This window comes from Dipodomys spectabilis, unplaced genomic scaffold (assembly GCF_019054845.1).
Source record: "Dipodomys spectabilis isolate Male_0828 unplaced genomic scaffold, ASM1905484v1 ptg000140l, whole genome shotgun sequence".
Lineage (NCBI taxonomy): Eukaryota > Metazoa > Chordata > Mammalia > Rodentia > Heteromyidae > Dipodomys > Dipodomys spectabilis.
The window spans coordinates 14,831,357-14,847,294 of record NW_024870817.1 but is presented as its reverse complement, the minus strand read 5'-3'; positions in this window follow the sequence as shown (position 1 = coordinate 14,847,294).

Genomic DNA, 15,938 nt, shown 5'->3' with positions numbered 1-15,938 from the left:
GGGGTCTGGGTGGAAGTGTTGGGTTAAAAATCTCTTCAAAAGAGCAGCAGCAGTGGAGGTCACTGGACACTGATTTGAAAACACACATACACACACACACACACACACACACAAATGTCTTAAAACGTTTTGGTACCCACTTCTTTGGGAAGCAGAAGACTGGGATTCAGTTTGCATAGCCCCTTTAAAGACCAGACAAGCCAGGGACACCTCTGGTTTTAGCAACACCCTCTGCTAAGTTACTGATTTCAGGCAGCATCAACACATCCTCTGGTTGATTTGTGTGGAAAGTGAATCCGCTCTGGCTGGGCGCTCCAGAGGGGCGCATCAGCCACACAGGAACTAAGTTATTGCGGTCCTGCCCTCCAGCTCTGCTCTCACCACCTAGGTACTATTCTCTGCCCTCGGCTACTTCCTCCCACTCGCTTTTCTCCGGATGGATGGGGCTGAGTGGGCGGGGGCTCTTTCCCCAGGGACTTTCTAGAGCTCTGAGGCTGCTAAAAGGGGGTGAGTCCGCCTCGTGCATGCGCCACGGGCGAGGAGGAGGCGGGCTCTGGCTCTCCTGGGGGACCTGCTGGGCCTGGGTGCGCAGAGGGGGCGGCCACGCTGTCTTGGCGCGGGACAGGGAAGGAAGTGCCGGCTTGCTTGTGGTTGTAGGGCGGGGGTGGGTGGGAATTGCGTGGTGTAAGGCAGGGAAGCGGGGCGGAGAGACTGCTGGCGGGTTGATGAAGAGGGTGAGTGGTGGCTAGAGCAGCGAGTGCGCTTAAGAAGCATGCAGTGACAGCATTGGGGGATTTTCCCTGATGGTTCCATTTGGGGATCGCAGTCTTACACCTTCTAGGTTAAAGAAGGAAGATCCCAGAGAGCTGGAGATGAGATCCAAATGACCTCCATAAACATGAGGGGGTAAAGTAAAATGAGCCCACCCATGCAGAGCGCACAAAGCTTTGGCAGCTCCCCGAAGCCCTCCAAGCATTTGCTATCTTGGGAGGGCCAGAGTGGTTCCTGAAAGTTCCATTGGTGCTTCTGACAGTCAATCAGGATGGTTTTTTTTGGGGGGTGGGGGAGAAAGAGGTGAAGTGGGGTGGGTATTTGGATGTGGCTCAAGGGTGCTGTCACTAAGCTTTTTTGATCAAGGCTTTTACTCTAGTACTTGATTCACAGCTCCATTACCAGCCTTTAGCTGGTTATTTGGAGATAAAAGTCTTACCAACTACACTTCCGGAGCTAACTTCAAACCCCCATCCTCTTATCTCAGCTTCCTGAGCAGCTAAGATTACATCTAGACACCAGCGATCTATTTATTTTTATTTATTTATTTTTAAACCCCACAGACCAATAAGAAAGAATGAGTGGTCCAGCGCTGGATGTTAAAGCTTAGGCTGTCCAAATATTTCATAAAAACTAGAAGCCAACCACTGCCTTTTGTAGTTAATCTGTGTTGCTGGCTGTGTGCAAGAAAGGCCACAGAATAGAATTTTTAGCTTTCAAACCAAGCGATTTTTTTTTCTTTTTGCGTCTTGCAAAATATTCCTTTGTTGTCATATGGGAACAGTGTTGGGTCAGAGCTGGGAATGTGGCTTATTGGTAGAGTGCTTGCTTAGCACTCAGGAAGTCCTGGGTTCCATTCCTGAATACCACATAAACAGAAAAAGCCAGAAGTGGCACTGTGGCTCAAGTGGTAGAGTGCTAGCCTTGAGCAAAAGAAGCTCAGAGACAGTGTCCAAGCCCTAAATTCAAGCCCCAAGACTGGCCAAGAAAAAAAAAAATGTTGGGTCTTGTGCAAAAGTGCCATCATGAAATACAAATCTCTGATGTTTATTTGGGGTGTGAATGGAGCACCAAGCAATGGTGGAAAGAGCAATGATCCCAAAGCATGGTAAAGCAGATGGTAGCAACTTGATACTTGTGACTATGTAATTAAAATGAAATAAAGCACAGTTATAGTAGCCATGTTTCAAACACTCAGTAGCCACATATTGGAGATTGTGATCTTCCCATCGTTAGTTGAAATTATCTTGGGAGTGCTGCTGTTATTTAAAGTGAATGTTGGCAAAGGGAAAAAAAAGAAAGAAAAAGCTTGGGTTGAAATAAAAAGGAAAAATTACATGTTTACATGCCTCTTACATGACACTAGCATGACATGTTTAAAAATGAGAATGTCTGCATCTTCCTGTTGAAAAATATTCTGGGGAACACCACACTCATATTTTCTTTAAAGTGAGGAAGACAAATCAAGCCCAGAGAAGCTAAGTGATTCCCCAAATCATGCCATAAACTTGGAAAGAAGATTAAACCACCTGACAATGTCTAGTATATGGTGCCAGACCAGGATACCTTGCCTAGACTTAGGTAGGTAAATTACCTTTATAGAAAGTGACCTGACAGATTTTAGGCATGGATACTTTTTTTTTTTTTAACAAAACATTGTTAAAGCGGTCATCTAGAAAAAAATTCCATGTAATAAAAATAAGGTATATAGGGAATAATACTGTCTCCTAAATTCAAAATGTGTTGTTGGCAGTATCACTGATTCATCCAATGCCTTTTCTAAAAGACCAGGTAGGATATAATGCTGAGCTTGCTTATGTGAATAAAAAATTGTGAGTAAATCATTTTATTATTTTAAATAAGAGCTAAAAAAGCATTTTTAAAGTTAGAGGAAAATTTAAATTAATGTGAGAATTCCTAGCAAAGCATAGCTCTCAAATTTGATAAAGACATATGATGGTTTCTTTTATTTACTCTAATCACTAGGGGAGAATTTGAACCAAGAATGTTAGTAATGATAATTACAAATGACACTAGCTGAGACATATAAAACACTTTCTAATTCAGTAGTTTGTTAGCAGTTTATATCCTGTTCTGTGTTTTTCATGTTTGATGTTTGCATTTCTTATTGTTAATTGGGGGTAAAATATTAATATTAATTTTGCTCCTTTGTGGCAAATTAGCTTTAAAATGTACCCATAATGAAGGATCTGACAATATTGAGATTACTCATAAATGATGAGTAAATTTAAACTGATAACAATAATTGAGCCACAGTTGGGTTCTCCTCTATTTCTTTTATTGCTTTCTCATCTTTTCCTTAGTCCTAAGATTTCAAGACCTAATGGATGAGTCTGGTTGCTTAATTTCTTTTTCATTTACCATTTACACATGGTTCATAGGAGAAAGGGTTCTCCCCATACTGCTTGATGTCCAGTAGCCTATCTCCTCTATACAGAGAACAAATGAAAAATTTGATAGAACCTGGAAAAATTCTGATGGCTAAAAGTCAGTTGATACTGTCAAAATGTAATTGTAACCATGCACAAATTTTAAACTTCTCTGCGACTCAGTTTCCTTATCTATGAAAGGCAGAACATAATAGGCTACCCTCAAAACTTTATTAGTAGGATTCAGTGAGTTGTTCAACATATAGCTCAGGGCCAGGAAGAGAAAGCTGCAGGAAAAGCCATCCTTAATACTATGTGAAGAAATTCTACTTCTATGCCATTAAGTTCTCTGTTCACCCATACTGTTTGTCATAGCCAAAAGTAGGTCATCAGAGAGATGGAAATTGATTCATGAAAAGAACTGTTCTTAAATTTTCCCTTTGAAAAAGTGGAAATCTCTTTAGTCCTAAAATTTCATGACATAATGGGTCAGTCAAATGGTTTAATTTCCCTTTCACAGGCATAGAATCTCTAGGCTACTTTCAGGCTTTTTAAATTTTTCTTTTTTTCTTCCACATGCTTGTTAGCTGCTTAGTTGCTAAAAAGACACTGGGAACACCAGGTCCATCCTCTTTTCACCCCAGTTGACCTTTGGAATGCTGTCCTCAGCCACGAAGGCACTGATATCCTCAGTCTCCTGCTAGCTTAAATTCTTTAGGGCAGAGTCTGCTCAGATTGTCTCCTGATGTCATTCCAAATGTCTGAATGGCCATCTATGGCAACTGGGCTGGGCATAGGCCTCGTAGGAAAGGGGAGAGCATGGAATGCCTACTAGAGCATTCTGGTCACAAGGGCCTAGAAGCATTCTCTGCTGGATATATAATCAACATTTTTACTTTGTCTAGGGGTTGTATCACTTCTTGAAAAATGAAGCTGTAGTTATTATTACTATTATTTTTGGTCTTCAAAAATTCTACTGGGGATGTTCACAATTCCTATTGATTACATGATTGATAAAAGTATATATTACAGAAAAAGTAGATTCTATTAGTAAATTTGTCTATGTGCCATCGGGCCAATAATCTTTATTAAGAATACTCAGTTAAAATAAAGGGCTATAGAAATAGGTAGCATACTATGAAATGTACTTTGTTTCCTCTATCTTTCTAGGTAATTTTCCAAGTGACTATTTTTTATTTAAATGAGAGGTTATAGCATTTAAAAATATTAACCTAAAATTAAGTCAAACAAAATAGTGTAAAGTTTATCTTTTAGAAGGAAAGATGATGCACATGCTTGGAATATATGATATATGTAATAGGTTTAAAAATAAGGATATAATTATATAATTTTCATGAAGAGAGAATTTATTTTCTTTCTTTCTTTTTTTTTTTGGGTGGGGGGGGGTCTGATCGTGGGGCCTTAACTCTGGGCCTGGGTGCTGTTCCTCAGCTCTTCAGCTCAAGGCTAGCACTCTACCACTTGAGCCACAGCGCCACTTCCAAGAGAATTTATTTTCTTTGGAATAAAATATCTCTAAATCATCTTTGGGTATAGTGAGAATCAGGAGTAGTTTTGCACACTAAACTTAAGTTAGTGTTAAAATCAGCCTGTACCCAAGCATGGTAGCTCATGCCTGTAGTCTTAGCTACTGCAGGGTTTGAGATTAGGAAGACTGACTGGAGGCCAGCCACAAAAATATGCGAGACTCCCCCAATCTCAACCAATAAAATCTGGCTGTGAGGGCATGCGTCTGTCATCTTTGATGAATGGGACACAAATCATGATCCTATTGAAAATAATGACATCAGTAAAGGCCAGAAGTGGTAGAGCACTTTCCTCACAAGTACTAGGCCTCGAGTTTGAATCTCACCACCCCTACCCCCACCAATATCACCACCAAAACCCCCCCTCAGTTTCAACAGTGTATTCATTGTGTCAGAGACTCAAACCGAAAAGGTCTGATTTGTTTTGGGATATTATTTACTTATCTGGCCATATTTAAATCTCTCAAAGCAATACCATTTACAAATGTAATATAATAAAATAATAATATTTTATTAGATTAAGATAATCTTCAACAAGAGAGTGGGTTAAAACAACTTAACTTCAGAAGTCCTACATGCAATGGCCACTCTGTATTGTTTTATCCAAACAACTTCTTAGAGGAGTATCATTATCACAATTTTGCAGATTTTGAGAATGAAACTGTGAGGACCAACTTTACTTGCCAAGTAGCTCATCGTGATAGAACCTTTTCTCAGCACCAGATGATATCAGTGGTATACTTTTCTTCTCCATGGGAAACGACTTCAGAAATACATGCTTAATTGCAAGTAGACAGTTAAGGACTATTTGCTTATTTCAGTGATTCTTTGCTCAAAGTCTGTTTAGAAATCTTCTCAGGTGTTTGCTGCATGGTCTTAAGAACAGCCCCATTGGCAAACAATTACTTTTACAGATAAATTTGTTGACCAAAGTAAGTCTAAACCAAAAAGTGAACAGGATGGAAACTAAGCTTTGATTATAAAGCCTCAGATTCTTTGGGATTTGATTCTTACTTTTACAGATAAATTTGTTGACCAAAGTAAGTCTTAACCAAAAAGTGAACAGGATGGAAACTAAGCTTTGATTATAAAGCCTCAGATTCTTTGGGATTTGATTCATAAATTCACATTAACTACAGGTGAGTAAAAGAATCTCAAGGATATTTCTTATACAAATATATAGATTAAGAACAGGGTTGCAAAGTAGCACTCGTGAAATTCTGATAACTTTACAAAAATCAGTGCCACTAATTAATAGTTATATATTATGAACTGCATGGAAATGTGTGTGTGTGTGTGTGTGTGTGCATGCATGCACATGCGCATGTGCATGCCACTACTGGAGGTTGAACTCAGAGCCTTTCACTCTTGCTTGGCTTTTATGTTTCGCATCTGCACTCTGCCATTGTAGCTACCCACCTCGTTTGTCATTCTGCTGGTTAATTGGAGATGAGAATATCTGACTCTTCTGCTTGGGTTGGCTTCAAACTGTGAACCACAGATCTCAGCCTCCAGAGTAGAAAGATTATGTGGGTGAGCCATTGTGTCTAGCCAAGGAAATGTGAATGTATCTTGCTTTGTAAAGAATTGTAAATGAGAAGACAGTGAATTAGATTTTTGGCTCAGACTTAGTAACCATATATCTTTAATATTTTAACTGACCTTTTTGTAAAATGAGGAAGGTAGAGAATCTACCTATGATTATCATTTTGCTGAAATTGTATTTCTACAGCCATTTAAAACCTGCTCGGTAGAAAACACTCAATAAATGATCACTATACTTTATTTTGCTTTCAAGTACCATCTCATGTTCTTGAAAAACATCATATAGTCATAGTTACATAATGATATTTTAGAAGTTGTTTTCTTTTTCTATCAGGTTTCATACTTCAGAACAGTTTTTATTTCATGCTAGAAAATTTGATATTTTAAGTAAATATAGAACATATTTATGATAATTTGTTAATTAAATCAATATATTATACCAAGATGTCTCCCATTTTGGCATTGTTTATATTATCTTTGTCAGTGTTCTATGTAATATTGTTGTCAGAGAAACTTTTTTTTCTATTCATACTGGGTTTACTTGGACTTATGAAAGAATTATATACCCATTTGCCTATAGAATAAGGTTCCAAGATGACATTTTTTTTCGTTTGTCTCAGACATCTTCTAAATTGCTTATTGATTATATCATCTTACACTTAAATGTAAGGAACTTGTGCATAAATGCATAGAATCAGTGTTTTCCTTTTAAATCTAGGTTTTTGACTCCTTTGGAATCAATGATCACAAGTGTCATATGGACCAATTTGTGAAGTGGCTGACGTTTGTCTGCACCATGTCTTTCTCTCTACTCACCTTCAACTTGCCCTTCTTTCATTTTGGCATGCTCTACAAACCGAGCAGAGCAGTAATTTAAAAAAATCAATAATGGCTCCTTTTTGAGTGCCTCTATTTCCTCTTGGCCTTCCTTCCACTGATGCAACTTACAAGGACCTTTCTTTCCTGAGTAGCAACTTCAGGTCCCACAACTTTTGGGATTAGGTTCTATTTGAGCAGCTCACTTCTCTTTCCTGAGTAGCAACTTCAGGCCTCACAACTTTTGGGATTAGGTTCTATTTGAGCAGCTCACTTCTTTACCTGTCTAAGTGATAGTACACTAGCAATGTGTTACCGCTTTTAATGAATGTTTCCTTACAGCTTTTCTGAAAACGTGTTTAGAAACAAAAGAATTCACAGTGGACAATTTCTCTGCTGCTTCAAGACGTGTTTTTTCTCTTTTAGAATGTCCCAGATCCCTCCTATGGCCAGCCACTCAATGGTACAGAGATAAACAATAGGTGCAAGTGTATGGAAAGCTTGGTTCTCACTTGAGGAAGACATTTTATTGTTTTTGAAAATATTGGAATCAGATGATGAGCTTGAACACTGGAGTACATTTTCCACCTCTAAATATTGTAAAACTGTTGCCAGGGCCTCTTTATTCTCTCTTTGCATTTGACTTACGTATCTACTTGCATATTTTGTGCCGCAGTAAGTATGCTGCCACAGACATCGGTGATGCCATTTGTGATTATTTCTCTCAAAGTTCTTGAGGTAGGTATGAGAAACTTGTGAAAAGAATATGTGCGGCTTCATGGATGATGGGGAGGATTGTGGAGAGAGGCTTAGGGTCAAAGGGCAGACTATATTGCTCTTTACCCTCTTTTCATCACAAACAACATCTGATCCACCCAGCAATGAAACATATAGATCACTTTCAAACGTTGTTTATCTTTAAACTATGAAACAGATTGCATTTTGTATTAAAAATCTTTCTCTGAAGAGATTCACAGTGAGTAGGTAGGATTCTAAGTAAAAGAATTTCAATACTACTGAAATATTTTTACTACTTTTCTGTTACCTTTGACCACCCAATAGGTAACCAATAGATTGACTTCTCTCTTTCCCAGATGTTTGTTTCCTTGCTTTTTTTTTTGCTTCCTATCTTCATTTTCAATTGTAGATTCCTTATCAGTTGGAAACTCAATAAAAGCAGATACACTTGCCCAGGTACACACACAGGCACATAGGCATACACACACATGCACACGCACACACGCACACACACACACACACACATGATTAACATCGAGCTTTGTCACTTTGCTTTGAAAAATGAGATTTTCTATTTTAGAACTTTAAACTACTACTAGTAATATTGTTCTATTTATTGAAAACATAAAATGCAAAACCACTATCAAATGAGCTTTTTTTCTAAACAAAGGATAATATAGGCCATATAATATATTGTCATATATTGTACTTGGCTTAGAAAAAAAGCTCAGAGAAAATTCTCTGATAATTTTGGTTATTAATCATCATAATTACTCTTTTATTACAATGGTGATGAACTTATGAGGAATATAGTTTTTGTTACTGTTTTTCTAGTATTATGTTCACCCAGCCCCACATTTTCACCTCACCCTGACTTAGCTATAGTCTATGCCCTGCAGGAGAATGAGGCCTGTGGTTTGCCTCACATTATCACTAAGCTGTAACCTCTTAAAGACTCCAGATCAGTGGTGAATGTGCATGTGTGTACACAGTACTCAGAAAAGCCTTGTTTGTGTATTTTTCAAGAAATGGCTTTTCTCAAGAATCAGTTTAAGTCATTTTATTATATTCCAAATGGCATTATTTAGTGCCTTAAATGAATGAAAATGAGTTTTGCCAATCAAAAAGAATACCTAAGATGAATGAATTATCTGAGCATCTCAGTTCTTAATTATACGAGACAATAAATAAAACTGACAAAATGTTTATAGCTGTATCCATCTGCTCTCTTTGGTCTAAAGGATCTGGAATTATAAAGTGCTAGGTTTATTGTTCCATAGAACCTAAGGCTCAACACTGAACTCAACACAGAGCCAATCTCTCAGGAATCTATGTAAAAAGGCTTCTCTGATATTTCTCATCCATTTGTTATATGTCATTGTCTTATTGCATAGGTAATCCTAAGACTCACAAAGTCTGTCAAATGGGATAACTTTTCCTTCTCTCTTTATTCATTCTTGTTTTCTCAATTGATCCTAATAAAAATAGTAAGAATTGAAAAAGATATGAATCTTTTATTGCTTACTTTAGTTCAACTATATGTAAGGGAAAATATACACATTAAAAAATAAAAAAATAAACTCACCAATTAAAAAATAAACTCACTAAAAGAGAAAAAAATACTGCTCAACTTGAAAATCGAGTAAGCAATATGGGGACCGAATTTGGTTAACTTTTTTACAGTTTATCTTATCTGAATGGATCTTAGTATCTCAGCAAAACCTGCAAGGTGGGTTTATGCAACAATTGACACAGAAGTGTCATGCTTTGGTGATGGCACCTGCTTATGAGCATAAACTCCTTTAAATTGGACTAGCAGTGATCATGATTACCTGAATAATATGCTTCACAGTAGACTTTCAATGACTGCAAATGTTGTTTGTAACCTTAGTAATTACATCTGTTGAGCCACCATCATGAGCCTTCACAATATTACCATCTTTGGCAACAGATTGGCCCCAGCTCTTCAACCCCTCTCCACTCCCAATGCTGTCATTAACCTAGCTCAAATCCAGACTTTCTTAATGCTTCAAAATAGGGGGTTTGTTGACATTCCTGTTCATTATCACAAATTTTTCTGATGAAAACAAAACATCTTGGCATGATGGCTTACAGAAATTTTTGTTGTAAATATCTTTTAACTTAAAATCCTTTTCCTTTAGTTTTAGAATATTAAAAATATGGGGGGTGGAGGGAGGAGAGGGGGGTGGAGAGTGGGGGGGAGATGGGAAGTGATGGGAAGGGGAAACAAAGGAGGAGGCAACAATGCTTGATAAGAAATGTACTCATTACCTTGCCCATGTAATTGTAACCCCTTTCTACGGTATTTTCACAATAAAAAAAATATTAAAAATATTACTTTGGTCACCTCAGCCTCATAGTAGATACTGGAAAATTCAATGCTATATGTGATAATAAAAAGTTTAAGAATAAGACTGTTAATTTTCTTTAGAGTACAAAAACCTATGGCCTTCTGGTCAGTAGTATTCTGCAGTGATTAAAATTTGCCCACTAACTTCCTGAACTGGACACTGGTGTCAGTTTTAATAATTCATAATGCCTATGTTGTAAGCTGCTCATGAACAGAGAGAGGAGGGAGCAAGCTGTAGGAACCAACCAATGACCATCAGATGCCTTTTTGGGATTTCCTAACATGAACAAAGGAAAGTATTGTATTCTTAGATAACTATGTTTTTATAGTTTTTAAAAATTTATTGTAACGGCGATATACAGAGGGGTTAGAGTAACAGAATGAGTATATATTTTTGAACAGTGTTACCCCTCCCTTCTTTTCTCCCATCCCCCTTCCACTTCTCTTCCCTGCCAAGTTGTAAAGTTTATTTCCAACACAGTATTTAGTGAATTTCACTGTTGTATTGGTTCACCCTTTGTCCCACAGTTTCTGTTATTCCTCTTCACTTCCCCAAATTAGATAAACTTATGTACAAGACCAAGTGTACAGAAATCAAAAACAGTGACAACAGGGAATAAATCAAAGTGGTTTTTATGGTTGGTCGTGGGTTTTGAACTCTGGACCTGGGCACTGTCCCTCAGCTTTTCAGCTCTAGAAGAGAGCTCTACCACTTGAGCCACAGTGCCCTTTCTGTTTTCTGGTGGTTAATTGGAGATAAGAGTCTCAAAGACTTTCCTGCCCAGGCTAGCTTTGAACTGTGATTCTCAGATCTCAGCCTCCTGAGTATTTAGGATTACAAACATGAGTCATCAGTGCCCGGCTTGGGTGGGTGGGTGGGTGGGGGTTGCTATTGATCACAATATTACTTAGCAGTGAAACAGAGACTGAAGCTTAGATCTTCCTATTTCTACTCTGTTACCTTCTGAATTAGGATTCTTCAGGTCCAAAGAGAAAATTTTTACAATCCTTTAAAAGTAGACAAGGGATATGTTCTTGTTAGATCCTGGGCACTGAGTGAACTTACGAGAAACTTATGCGTTTGCATCGTTTCCTTTGATACCTCTATTTTTTACAATAGTTAGAAATTGATATTATTTACTGATTATTTTGCTCACAATTGATTTGCATGATGCTATTGCATATTGTTAAATGGTTTGCTGATTAAGGTGTAATGTTGATTTGAACTAAATATAATGGAATAAGCAAATACATTTGTAATTTAGGTGTATAATTTATTTGTTGAATGATGTTGTTAGTCATAGAACTGTTGATTATTTTAGTTCATTGTTGTCAGGAAAACCCTGGTCACAATTCTTTCTATATTCTATATTAGTTTTGTAAGCTTTTACCCTCCCTCTTTAAATATTAACTTCCACATCTAGGTATTAAAATTCTACTCATGTCATGTAACTGCTTGAAAGCCTAGGGATGCAACAAATTCTCTTAAATTCAAAATGTGGTAGTTTTTTGTTTTTTTTTTTTTAAATTTAATTTAATTTTTTTTTTTGTGAACATACTGTACAGAGGGGTTACAATTACATGGGCAGGATAATGTGTACATTTCTTATCAAGCATTGCAGCCTCCTCCTTTGTTTACCCTTCACATCCCTTCCCTACCTCCCCTCTACCTCCCCACCACCCAAACCTCCCTCCTCCCCCCCCCCCCCACCAACGTTGTAAAGCTCGTTTTCGACATGACAACTTGTATTTCTCATTGTTGCAACAGGTCCACCTGTATCCTTAAACGACTTGTTTTTCCCCATCTCCTCCACAAGTTATACTGACATCAAATATAGTAAAAGCAGGGGTTATACTGTGGGAGAGGGACATACAAAGCAACAAAGAGATAATCTTATAAATGCGTTAGAAACAAATGCATGAAATAAAAAAGCATTAAAATACATATCTAAGGGTTCATTTTCCTAACATCACATTATCTGCCCTTTTCCGCTTGACTCATACATATACTAGATATTTCAAATAAGGGAAACCATGGGACCTATGTTTCTTTGGGCCTGGCTTACTTCACTTAATATATATTTTTCCAAGTCTTTCCATTTCCTAACAAATGGGGCAATGTCATTCTTTCTGATGGAGGCATAGAATTCCATTGTGTATATATACCACATAAAATGTGGTAGTTTTATGTAATACATTTCTTTCTTGGAGGACAAGAAGACAAACATTTGCCTAAAATAGTTATCTTCATAGTTCAAACTGAGCCAGTATATTGTGCAGTATTATCAACATATAATTATAAAATAGTATAATTAATAATCATTTTATTATTATCAGTTGCTTATATTAATGAAGAATTTTTGTATGGTAGAATTTCTGAGCTGGTTAGGACACATGTACTGATAAGCCTTGAGATCCAGTGAAATTTGTTGATTCATACACACACACACACACACACACACACACACACACACACACACACGATTCTCAGTTGTTGAGCCATTTATATGAACTATTGCATCCTATACATATGCTTATGTTTTGGTATGCTTTATATTTTAATTATTATCTGGTGTTTCACAGACATGCAATTTAATTTTTTTATATTTTTATTTTCTTGTAAAGATGCTGTACAGAGGGGTTACAGTTACATCAGTAAGGTAATGAGTCCATTTCCTATCGAGCATTGTTACCCTCTCCTTTGGTGTTCTCCTACTATCCCTTCCCTTTCCCACTTCCCCCTCTCCTCCCCTCTCCCAAAGTTGTAAAGTTCATTTCCAACATAGTGTCTTGTGAGTAACGTTGTTGCAATGGGTCAACTTCTGTCCTTTTTCAGCATTTTGTTATTCCAATTTAAGTTTTGATTTCTAACTTCATCTTCTAAATATCTGTATTGCTATTATGATTATCTTTATTCCATTATTTTACATGTTTTTTGTAATTGTTTTTTGTTAAGAAATTCACTGAAATAAGGAAGATCTAAAATCGGTTTATGGCATAGATGTTTTGTTTTGTGGTCTTTTTAATTATATAAAAAGTATATATTTGTATATTTCAAGTAATTATTAATATGCTCTTATCAGAGCATGTATATTTTTAAGATGCTAGGATAAAACGTATATTTCTTTAAGAGTATTGACTGGTGACTGGAAAGGATTCTGAAAGAAATTTAATATGATTTTTTAAAAGTCATTGTTTAGCCACATGTTTAAAGTCTAAAAAAGTACTGAATAGGACATTGGGAGACAGACCCCAGACTGTACTGACGTATCAACGTCAGTGACCTGGGCAGAATTTCATTTTTGTTCTTCAGTTGCAGTTTCTTTAAATGGAGAAGTTAAAAGCTTCAAAGCCTCCTTCCCATGACTCTTTCATATTTCATAAGCTCAGAAGAACAGGCAACTAAAGGGCATGTGTGGGCATGATTACCTGTGTGCTCAGTACTTTTATGGACACAGACATAGCACATACTTCTGGAAGTTTCTTTGAAGAAATTAAGTGTAGACAGGCATAAGGTATGTATGGACATGAAGAGGAAGGGATAAATAGGAAAGGAAGAAGAGAAAAGTTGATGACAAAAGAGCAGTAGAAATGATTCCTTTTTTGCTTCCTCTTGTCTACAGTCTAGTTATTCCAATTTGAAAACCTCCTGGCACCAGGTATTATCAACAAGGATGAGTAATATGTAATTTTTATCTTTACTGGGTTACATTTGGCCCATGAACAGTTGACTGCTGTCACTCATATGTCTGGTCACTAAGGAGATGCAGATAAACCTGCCAACAGATTTTGTTTCACTAAATACTTACAAATAAACAATTTTATATGGAAACCCTCTTGCACTGAAATGAAATGGACTGGCAATGATATTTATTTATTGAAATTAATTGCTAGAAGAATGGAGAACTTTCCTTATGAATGTACAAAAGATATAAAATTTTTTTACTGCCTTTCTGAAGAAGCAGGATAATTATTAATTTTCCTCCACTAAAAGTAAGTTATTTTAAGATATGAAGTTGTATTGCAAATAAAACTGAAAATATATAGGTTTTTGAAGTTAATTTTTTAGGGCAGGTATGGGTTACTGTTATTTTAAATCAAGTTTAATTATGAAGACTTTTTGAAAGGAGTCATGCTGATACATTAAAAGAATTGGCATAGATATTTTGTGGAACAGATATTTCAGTGTTGAAAAGACAAACATATAGCTGTGTGTTGAACAAGGATTTATGGCTCTTCATAAGAGAAAATAATTCATGGAATTTTAGAATAAGAATACAACTCATGACAGTTAAATGACAAATTTTAATCTTTTTGAATATTTGGACTATAATATTGTTTCTGATAGCTCTTTTCTACTTAAATGAAAGAGTCATAAACTATAGTTTGGTAGAAGCTTTTGTATTACTTATATTTGATGTTAATGACCAAAATATGTTAATTACAGCCAATATTAATGCAGACAAAAACAAATATAATTCTGAAGTTGATCTATGAATATATGTTGTTTAGGGTTTTTTTTAGGTAATTAGCTATCTTTAAAAGCAAGTGCTGTGATTATTTAACAATAAGGCATTTAAAAGACTATAAAATATTATCAAGAGTTTAGAGTTTTAAAGCCTAGTGAATTTAGATGAAAGAATATATTGGCTATGGCTAATTCAGTGTTAGATTTAATAATCAAGCATGAAAAAAATCATACAAGAATAGCAATTGAAATAATATATCCTTTAATTATCTGACATGTAGTCTATATGTAGCCATTTATAAAAAAAGAATATTTAAGTTTTAATTCTGAAATATAGGTTTACAAAAATGTTTGTAGATAAGACTATATTTTTAAAATATTAGGGTTTTTTGATTTAGTGTGAAATTTCTGGTAATTATTTAAACCACAACCATTTTATAGTTTTAAACAGTAATTAATCCACCTTAAATTATAAATATGTGGCATTCCTGATTTACAAATAATTTTAAGTATTAACAAAAGTTAGATCTTATATATTCTACTATACAAATGTATTAAATATGAATATTAGACATTATGGCATCGAAATTAAACAATTGCCTATCATCTCATTCATTTATATTCGTATGAGTTTTTCTCTTCTTAAGCATCAGTGCCACCCCCTACAGCCCAGAAAATTGATTTTAATGCATAATAATTTATAGCATTCTTGATCAATGTATGCTGTTTTGTCTTTTACATTCATTAGCCCATGTTGCTTGTGAATATGGAATTTGCTGATGAAAATGGTTTCATATGTTTACTATGTATAGTCTCTAGTTTTGAGTTGCTTACTTGCTTAAATAAATGTTTTCAATTTGCTATAATACAACAATTTGTAGAGAAATGCTGTGAAGCATAGTTAAAAGAATGAGTCCTTGAAATAGAATCACTTTTTAAAAATATGTCCTGACATGTGGTCTCATTTTTCCATCCTTTGCATTAATTAAAATACTATTCTGAAAAAATATTTCTGCTTAAACTTTTGAATTCACAAAATAAAAAAATACCAAATATATAAATATGCTAATTTTGGAAATCAATGATGTAAAAACATGTTTTAGTACTCTCTTGGTTGGTTATTCTGAAGATTTTACTCTAAAAACTCTTTGTAGAGAGAAAATGTTGCTACTTTTAATTATTAAGCATTTTGTGCAATTGCTTTAAAAATACATTAAAATAAACTTAATTTCATATTCTCTTTAATCATATTCCTATAACTAATGCACATTTGAAAACAGTGTATAGAATTA